Raw genomic sequence first — 10,540 nt, forward strand, 5'->3', positions numbered from 1 at the left:
GGGGTGTAATTGGTTGTGATGAAAAATGTGCGTCCTTGACCCTGTCTACCTTAAGATTCTGTGAGCATTAGCCAGAGTTGTCTCAGGCTCCATTAGCGGCTGATAGCAGGGCTCTATCAGGATCTCAACTCCGGCTCATTGAAAAAACGTGCTTGCGGAGACATTTCTGCAAAATGATATTACATCGCTCTGGAACATTTCGCGACACTTTCAAAGTAAAATGTCCAGTGAGTGGCACTAAAAGGGTTATCCAAAACAAATGTACAAAAATGGTAGGTCCTAGAATAAAACGTTAAGTGTTAATTTGTTGCAGAGATGTGTATGTTGCTTGTGTAAAAAAAAAAAGTTTAATAATTTTTTTTTTAATAATTGAGCCAAAACCAAAATGTTGTTAGGTTGTGACCCACTCTCCTCTAGTTTACAAATCATGCACAATGGTAAAAGTGTTTTAAAGTCATATCAAAGTAGTGCATGGAACTATGTGAAAATATTAAGTTTTTATTAATTGATATTCTGCTCCTGTAATCATAATTTGTGATCAGGAAATGTGTTTCATGGTGTTTACTAGTGGTAATTTTAGCTGGCAACTGCAGTGAAGTGTATGTATACGTACATTTTTGAAGTTTTCCAAAAATGTAGGTATATGATTTTCCATTGAGCCTGCGTTGAATGATCTGTTCCCTGCAGGAACAGTCTGCTGAAGTCACACCCTAAAACACACCTCCTGCTACATCTCCACACCCTGAGAGCCTGGACTCCCACACCCCCACAAAACAACTCAGACGCCAGGCAGATTAGCTTAGCTTATGGACAATAACCGCTTTGCATTATGGGACACGTTGTACGTGGGTGATTAAGCTCTGAATAAAAACGAACGAGCGAAAGACAAATAAGGGAGAATCTATTAGGTGAAGGAGCCTAAACCTCACAGGATTTTAGATCAAAGAGAAGTGATGAGAACAAAATCAGCCTGAGTGCTGTGTGGACAAAACAACGACACCATTGATTGATGGACGGTTTTTGGGTGGAGGTGTAGGAGAATGTGGGAGGGTGGGACACAGTGAAACTAGACAGCATTTTAAGGTATGATAGGCATCTGAAATCAATGGCTGTTCCAAAAAGTAGCCAGCCACCTTCTTAGATATTTGGATATCCAAGCATTTTAGTGTTCCCATCGTTTTGAATTTATACACATTACGTTTCCATCCAAAAATTCCAGAAATGAAAATAGCTATTGTTAGCTTAGCAACATGCTAATGTCAAACTCCTGTGCACTTCATGTGAGAAATTTGAGCAATTTTATTTAAAACAAAAAACAAAAAAAAAACATTTTGTTGAGTTGTCTACAGTTTGTAAATCATTTACAGTGTTTCCTTAACAGGTAGGGTTAGGCAGGCAGATTAGCCTAGCTTATGGACATTAACAGCTTTAATTAGGCGATTATTTAAAACAAACGAGAGAAAGACAGACAAGGGAAAATCTATTAGGTGGAGTTTAAACCTCACAGGATTTTCGGTGAAAGAGAAGTCTTAGCTGGGTTAGCAGTTAGCAGTAAACAAGAAGGCAGCTCACTAGGTTTTGGAACAGCTTGCAGGGATGTGGTTTTCTGAGTGTGTTTTTTCTCAGTGTTTGTTAAGGTTAACATCTGCACATTTCTCTGAAACTGGCATCCCCTCATGCCCACTGACGAGCATATGTGGTACGCAAATACTAAAAGTCACCCATGTGAATCCTGTCTCAGCATAAAGTGACGCTTTAGAGTCTGAAATGGGTCAATTTCAAATACAGGATCTGAAAGAGATGTAATGACGAGGTAGATTTAAAGAGTTGGGTGAAGAGACCAACACAAATAATCACATGCAATCATAAATCAACAATAACTGCAACTCAAACAAGACTGCATGGTCTCCAACAACCTACAAGTACTTATAGAAGGATTATGGCCAGGTTCAGACTACACAATACCAGCCCAATATTGGCTCTATCCATTTGACGTAGGTTGTTGTTGATTTGTAAATGACAATGCCCGATCATTTTATCTCGTATAGTGTGCCATAGTGTACAACAACCGAAGCTACATCTGTGGTATTCCACGAGTTGTGCCAGATCTGTGACATTGACAAAAAGTAGCACATCTCTTCCATACACAGCTTTCAAACATGGCGAAATGAAAGCGAAACAGTATTGGTGCTGCTTGCTATGTGGAAGAAGCAGTTATGCAATGGAGGACAGGTTATTGGAGCTATAACAACAAGCGTGCCGCACAAGCCCTCAAAACTGAAGCCAAAACGTCTCGATCGCCCCCCTGTGACCGGTCCTAGTATAGCTCATAAACCCCGCCTCCCCATGTTATTCAATGGGACGCGAGACCGACTAAACAATTAAATTACATTTCACATATGCTTTTTCCAAAGATAGTTTCTGTCATTTACTGTAGTTTCTATCACGTTGATGTAATTTCAAGTGTTCGTTTTTAAAATAAATTTGTTTTTAGTTAGTTCTGTGATGATAAAAACGGTGCTCTGACATCATGATTGACAGCTGTGATTGACAGGTTCTCTGCAGACTTTTTTTAATAATGTTGATTATGTAGTTAGTAGTTGTATTGACCTTATTTTAACGAGGTTCTGCAATCAGAAGACATCATTGGAGAAGAACGAAGCAGACAGAGGACACTTAAGGAAAGTGCGTGTGCGTTTGATTCAGCGAGAATGAGGGCGCGGCCTTGATTTCGCGGCTTTACTTCCTGCTCACGACTGCGCATGACTGGTCCCGAAACACGCAAGTGCGCAGACTCAAGTTCCAAGATGTCAGCGTCATATCGAGACACTGGCGGCTTCAGTTCTCTCCGATGGAAAAGAGCGAAGGGGCGTCGTCCATCTTTTTTTACAGTCTATGTATAACAACAATACTACTGTTATTATTATGTTTCCTCGAGAGACTACCACAACGTGGTGAACGATGAGGGAGGTGCATCAGCAACCCAGTGAGGACTGGAATTAGCATTAAGCTAACACGCCATTTCAGTAGCCATTGTTTGTTTACGCTCTTGTTTCCGGAAGTCATTCACTAGTTCCGCCTTCTCGATGATATCATGCACATCGTTAAAGATGATTGGTCGAGAAGCAACAAGTAGTCTTACGTGTTTCTCTTTCAGGACACAAAAACAATTCAGTGGTTAAAATCACATAATCTGACTCAGCGACTATTGTGATATTGTGTAGTCTGAACCCAGCACTAATGTTTTTTTCAAGAAACCGAGATCATTATCCTCATTAGGTTGAACTCTTAGTATATTATAACTTTAATATTAAATATCATAAATAACATTACATAGAGGATATGTCATTAAATGTGTTGATTTCACTTCATGAGTAGCTTTGAACTGTAACGGTTTTTAAAAAAAATAAAAGTTATTTATTAAATAAAAGTAATACAGTCTTTTAAATTGCCATATTTTCATATTAACAATATTGCCACATTATTATTTTTTTAGTGTAGTCTAAACTAAAATGTATTTGCCCAAATTTAATTGTGTGTGCACCTCATTTTATATTTATTTTGAAAACCGTTTCGGAAATAACTTTGTTATTAGTGCATGAGACCCACTATATTTTCATACTGAGTTATTGGATGAGTTGTGCGTTGACTTGACTTTTGGATGATCCCAAAAGCCTAATCCAAGAGCTGACAGTGGCCTGTTATCTCTTATTACAGGCGTGTTTTATATATTATAGTGTCGTCTTATGACTATGAGTTGTGATCAAAGGCGTTTGTAAAGATGAGACACAGAATCCAGGTCACCCGTGCTGATGCTTTAGAGTAAAGATGACGGATAGCTGATAGCTTGTGTTTTTGTAACACTACCTCCGTGTCAATGAAACACCGAAGCATCCAAATATGAGGATTGTAGAGACACTGGTTGTAGATCAAGAAAATAAACGACCTTTCAAGTGGTGTCATTTCATACACACGAAGGCATCCAAACCTGGCATGCCTGGCATTGACTTTATGGGCACAGAAGACCAGTCTGTCCCAACCCAGGTGGCAGTAATGAGAGGACAGGAACGGAGCGTCAGCCCCTTTGATCTCAGGGCTTGTGTTATACCATACCGGTTAAAACAGAGTACACACACATCAAACGCAGTGTTATATCAGCACTGAGTCAATTTCAGGGTCAGTCCTCTTTTGTGGTTTGGCAGAGACTAAAAGGAAAGGAGAGAGAGGTATGATAATGACAATACAACAATGAATAGGGTTTTGAAGAGAACATTCCAGCCTTACCCTTAAACATTTTGACCTTTGAACCCAAACCTCTTTATGATGTTTAGATAATGTGGGACATGTTATTTTCCTTATCGCATGCTTAGATATTAGCAGAGAACTGTGTCTCTCCTCTTTAGTCTTGTTCTTTATTTCTATATTCACAAAATGCTCTGATTACTTTGTTTTTCTTTCTTCCAGTTAACTCTCCAATACCTTATTTCACAACTGGCCCCAAAAGTGTCTGGTAAGTCATTTGCAAGTTACATTTTAACTCTGGCACTATCAGATCATTGCTCTGCATGTCTGAAAATGTTTGTAAGAAATTGTGTATGCACCTATTCTTCTTTAATACATTGAACATTTTGAGAACTATTTTGCAAACAACCAATAGCATAGCTGGGGGCGGGATTAAATGTTTGTCTGACCAATGAAAGACAAGGGAGCTCCCAGGAAACCGGAAACCGGTTTTCAGGAAACCGGTTTGAAAACAATAAACAATTACTGTTAGTTCTTTTTAATTCTAATAGAATTAGTGTCTATTCTATTCAACAATTAATTATTTTTGGCGATTTTGGTTGGTTAGTGTCCAAAACTACTATATCCACAGCTACTATATCCAAGAATTCAGTGTGACACGCGCTGAGAAATACAGATTTTATAAATACATTTCACTCAATACTGAAAAGATGGATAAAATCAGTCTGAATATGCTTTTGCTGCGCACACTTCAAATCATTTTAAATAATTTTGTTTTATTAATTTGAGGTGTTGACCCACATAAATCATGTGTAAAGAACTTGATTTTAATTGTAATTGTAGTGTGTTTTCATTTAAATGTATCAAATTGCAACTTTCTATGTTTAAACACATGACATAGGCCTACAAGTTTCAATAGAAATGTATATTTTAGTTTACCATAAATGCTTGGCAGTATATTAGACAATAGAAGTAATTATGAAATTATGCAAAGATTTACTTAAGTGGGTAAAAGTAGTAAATAACATGCAAGTGTCTGAAAACATTACATTCAGTTACTTAAAGGGACAGTTCACCCAAAAATGAAAATTAGCCCATGATTTACTCACCTTGTAGCCATCCATCCTATGACATTCTTCTTTTCAGAAAGAATTTTTTATATTAAAAAAATGGCCTGGCTCTTCCAAGCTTGATAATAGCAGTTAATGGGCTGTATGTCTTTGGAAGTCCATCAAAGCGCATCTATTCATGATTAAAGTGCTTCACACAGCTCATGGGGGTTAATAAAGGCCTTCTGAAGTGTATGCATCGCATTGATTTACGCCAAAAGAGTAACACTTGAACTTGACGGCAGTTGATGCCTCTCGCGGTTCAAACAAACAGGGCTGGGCAACCAGGATCGTCATTACGTAGTGCGTCAAGTTCAAGGGTTACTGTGCGTACGCCAATCTGGCAGAAGCTAGTTATTTTAGTCGATAAAGTTTTAATATAGATATTTTTCTTACACGAACGCATCGCTTTACTTCAGAAGACTTTTATTAACCCCCATGAGCCGTGTGGAGCACTTTTATCGTGAATGTACTTTGATGGACTTCCAAAGACATACAGCCATTCACTGCCATTATAAAGCTTGGAAGAGCCAAGCCATTTTTTTTCAATACGACTCCGATTGTATTCATCTGAAAGAACAATATCTTAATACACCTAGGATGGCTTTAGGGTGAGTAAATCATAGGCTAATATTTTTTTATTTATTTTTATTTTATTTATCTCTTTAAGTATGTTCTTTTAAGCATGTTATTTCCATAATACTGTAGTTACCCTAATGCTACCCTAATGTGTTTAAGGTGGTGGATTCTCTTGTTCCAACTTTAGACCTATTCTTGGCCACCACATAAATGTGTTATAGTACAAATACAGCAGAATAGTGACTCAGACACTGCAAAGTCAAGATGCTGCTCAACCTTTCTAATGGACTCTGGCAGTATTGCATATGGCACACAGCCACTCTGAGCTCCCGACTACCTGTTTTCCATCTGACTTATGCTGACGGCTATTCATCATTGTGTGGATCACAGCCTGTCATTAACATACACTTACAGTTTTAAATGGTAAAGAGCACGTGTGTCCTGTTGTTGTGCACCGTCTGAGCACAGGACAGTGACCCTGAGATATCACTTTTCTAGAAGCAAATGAGAGACCTGGCCTAGACACATGTCATTAAAGGAAATTTCCTGCCCCAAGCCCATAAAGATAAATGAACATTGTAAAATCCCCACGTCGTCTTGTCCTTCCTATCCCTTTTGCTCTCTCTCTCTCTCTCTCTCTCTCTCTCTCTCTCTCTCTCTCTCTCTCTCTCTCTCTCTCTCTCTCTCTCTCTCTCTCTCTCATACAAACACACATTTATGGAAAACTCAAAGCAAACCTCTGTTGTCTCCTCTTATCTCCCCATCTGGAGCCTGGAAGAGGGAAGATTGTGTAAAGAAGATGCGGAGGGAGGGACCAAATGAGTTAGGAGAAGGGCGAATAAAGATAGAGATAGAAAGGCCTTGCTTTAGACAGTTGATTAACTGTAAATAAGCAGCAATTTACTTAACCAGTTTTCTGCATGCTGTTCATCCAAAGAGAAAAAGAGTAGAAAAGGCTGTTTCAGCAGGCATTAAAATCTTAGACACTACCAGTCAAAGGTTTGGAGTTGGGAAGATTTTTTTTTTTTTTTTTTTTTTTGATAGACGTTTTTGGTTTGTTTGTTTGTTTTTCAAAGAAGTTTATGCTTCTTGTGCTCAACAATGCTGCATTTATTTGTTAAAAAATACAGTAATTTAAATAATACTGTATAGTAATTTAATATTTTTTCATGAAAACCATTTGAAATAGAAATATTTGGTTACACTTTATTTCGATAGTCACTTTAGACATTCTACGAAGTAACTTTTCAGCTACATGTCAACTAACTGTAATTAGAGTATTAGTAGGCTGTTGTAGACTGTCAGTAGACTGTTAGGTTAGGGTTAGGTGTTAGGGTTCAGGTTAGGAGAACAAGTTGGCTTGTAGTTAGTAAGTTACTTATAGTCAGTAGAATATCTGTTGGGGGACGAACAAAATAAAGTGTTAGCATTAAGTAGACAGTCATAATGACTGATACTCTAATGATAGACAGTTGACATGTAGCGGCAAAGTTACATTTAGTTAGTTGAATGTCTAAAGTGGACTATCAAAATATGTAGTACCAAATATGTTGCTGCATTATTAATGTCACTGAGCAATTTAATGCATCCTTGCTAAATTAAAATATCAATTTCTTAAAAAAAAAAACATGTATTTATTTTCAATTTAATTATATTTAAATATGCTATACAGAAAATGCTTTACTTTGTACAGTATGCAGAAGGAATAGTTAGTATGCTGTAAAGAATATGTACCCAGAGAGAGTGAGATGCTTAAGTTCAGGTCTTCATAGTTACAAACTTGCAAAGACACACTCACGATCTCTGAACATGTACTGTACATGTACTTTTGTTTTGTCCAAACCAAAACGAACACACTTCCCTCTCTGTTCCCATTCACTGATTCATAGTTAAAGCTTCACTGTAGATAAAATCTGCCTGTTATCTGATCACTCGGGGCTCCAACATGACGGGGAAGATGTTATCTAGATGTTATTTTAGCACAAAGGTATCACTGTGTTTCATGTACACGCCTTGGACATTTTGCTGTGATTGACTCGTTATCTAGGGTTGGTTTCCTGTTTAACAAACTGCATTCGTAAACTCATTCGTAAAGACCATTAACTTTTACAAAATGTTGATGTTAAATGATATTTGAAGTGACCTTCCCTTGAGAAAGAGAAGTAAAACTCATTGTTAGTTAATTTTAATTAATGCAATAACCAATGGAACCTTTTTGTAGAGTTTAGCCAGTTCGTCTTCGGGTCTACATTGGTTTCTTGAACCAAAAACAGTGAACAGTTTGTTTTAACAGTTAAGTTTGATTCCTCATGAGTCATTACATGACTCTTTTAAAACCTAAAATGAAATGGGTTAAATTTATTGTCTCTATGTTTTATTTTTTTCTCCATCCCACAATTCACTGCCGTTGCAGGTCTCAGGTGAGGAGTTATTATAGCTACACACTTACTTTCACCAGCACCTATTTCACCACAAAGGCCGCTCTGTAGCGTGAGGGCAGTGACTCTAATGAGTGTGTCTGGATAATGAGAGGGACCTGCTGTTACTGGCAGCTCTAAACGTGCAGATATTAATGGCAACCGTCGCTCTAATCTCAATAGGCCACATTAATAGAGAACTAGGGAGTCCCAATGGCCTTTTAAATATAGGCAACGCTGAAGGACCAGCATATGCCTTGTGCCAGATGAGTGTGTGTGTGTGTGTGTGTGTGTGTGTGAGAGAGAGAGCTACAACAAAAGAGTATAAATTATTGTTGGGGCAGGCAGCATTTTGCTGAATCACAAAATATTTAACATAGCAGATGGCTATAAATATGTCCTTGCAGTGCTTTACTGAAGAAAAAAATGCACAAACGTATTTATATACTGTAGTTTGAGTATATTTGCTAACAGGGTTTGTTTTCTTTTGGACGTAATGAGGAATTTTTAAGCTATGTTTGTGTGTTTGATGTATGAACGGCCCTATTTTAATGATCTAACACGGTGCAAATTCCACTTTTGCTATAGTTTAAAGACGGGAAAAATGGTCAAAAAGGGTTGTCCCAATTCTCTTAATGAGTAATGGGTGTGTTTTGGGCGTAACGTGCAATAAACCAATCAGAGAATAAACTAATCTCCCATTCCCTTCAAAAGCCAGTTGCACTCGTGCCATGGCGGATCCGCTATTTACATGGCGGAATTTGCAAGCGGAAAAAACTGAACGTTTCTCTAGCGAGGAAACGGATCTGCTCACGCGCATGTTGTGGACCCGCCTATCGGTTCACTTTACTAACGCACTCTTTAAATAACAAAAAAAAATATATTGCACTATTGATTTTATAACTGGTTTCAGCTGTTCAATGGCGCAGTCAAAATAGCAACACGCAAACAATGTGCTTGAACACACATCGTTATCAGACCAGTGGCCCAAAAGCGCACAAATGCGTTTGCTATTTAAACAACATGGCGCAGGACGTGAAAATGATAACTGCGTCGGACTGAAACTAGCAAAAGACTTGCCTAGCGCTGCATTGCGCTGGGTGTATGGTACACTCTTAGAAGAAAAGATTTTATATAGAACCTTAAAAGGTTCTATCAGCGCTACGTATTTGGAACCACTAAAATGTTCTATACAGAACAAGAAATGGGGGTTAGAAAATATATATTTATATCATTTTATGTAGTTAATCAATATCACACGAAGAGTGCCATTTCAGTTTTTCTTCTCCAAAAATCAGCATGAATAAAATGGTGATATTAAGTTAATACATCAGTTTAATAAACAATAATTAAATTACAACTACAAAATGTTGTAGAATAATGTAATATATGAATGAATAATAGCCTATAAAGAACCTTTGTGCCAAAAGGGTTATTTCTTGTCATTATAGAAACTTTTTTTAGCATATTTGCTGCTTTGGAGTTGAGTAAAGAATCCTATGCTACACATATAGAAACCCAAGGAACCATTTTTTCTAAGTGTGATGTGTTCTGTCATTGTGAGCTGGAAGTATGTCAATATTTATACAATATACAATATGTCGATTGTCTTGTTTATGGTCCGTTCTATTGACTTATTTTGATGTTCCATTCTGTTTCCTTTAGTTCCTGCTTTCCTGTTTAGTTTTAGTTTCTTTGGTTACTGATAATGTCCTCGGGTGTTTCCAAAATCGCTCCAGTTAGTCACATTAGTCCATAGTCCACTTGAAGTAGTGAATTCGGACACTGAGTGCGACCAGCTGTCGCTTTTGCATCGCTTGTGCTGTTAAATAATCCTTGAAACTTAGCAAACTGACAGCTCCAGTAATAATGAATAGATTTATCTTGAAATCTGTCATGGAAACTAGCTTGCATAAACTCCACAATTGTGTTTTCATGAAAATAGCAAGAGATTCACTCCCATAGACGCTGTATTAGAAACACCCTCACAGCAGTTAACTACTTTTGTATAATTTAATGCAAAGGTAATATAATATAAGTATAGTTTCATAAATGTACATCAATTAAAATAAATAAATAAATAAACGTTCAACATCTCAGTCTGTGATGAGGGTCTATTAAACAATTTAATAATAAAATAAAAAGGAATTTATACCTGTATGATATTACGCTGTACCCACGTTGGACCAGCGG

At 37.4% G+C, this 10,540-nt stretch overlaps 1 long non-coding RNA gene across 1 annotated transcript in view; it reads left to right on the top strand.

Moving 5' to 3' along the window:
* The window catches only part of LOC120493501 (uncharacterized), a 153,952-nt gene extending 149,317 nt beyond the window's left edge, over positions 1 to 4,635 (top strand). The window contains exon 4 of the long non-coding RNA XR_016146005.1: positions 4,465 to 4,635. This is a non-coding gene — a long non-coding RNA (uncharacterized LOC120493501). The remainder of the gene's footprint in view (positions 1 to 4,464) is intronic.
* The last annotated feature ends 5,905 nt before the right edge of the window (positions 4,636 to 10,540 follow it).

Source organism: Pimephales promelas, chromosome 13 (genome assembly GCF_988280905.1).
Source record: "Pimephales promelas chromosome 13, fPimPro1.hap1.1, whole genome shotgun sequence".
Lineage (NCBI taxonomy): Eukaryota > Metazoa > Chordata > Actinopteri > Cypriniformes > Leuciscidae > Pimephales > Pimephales promelas.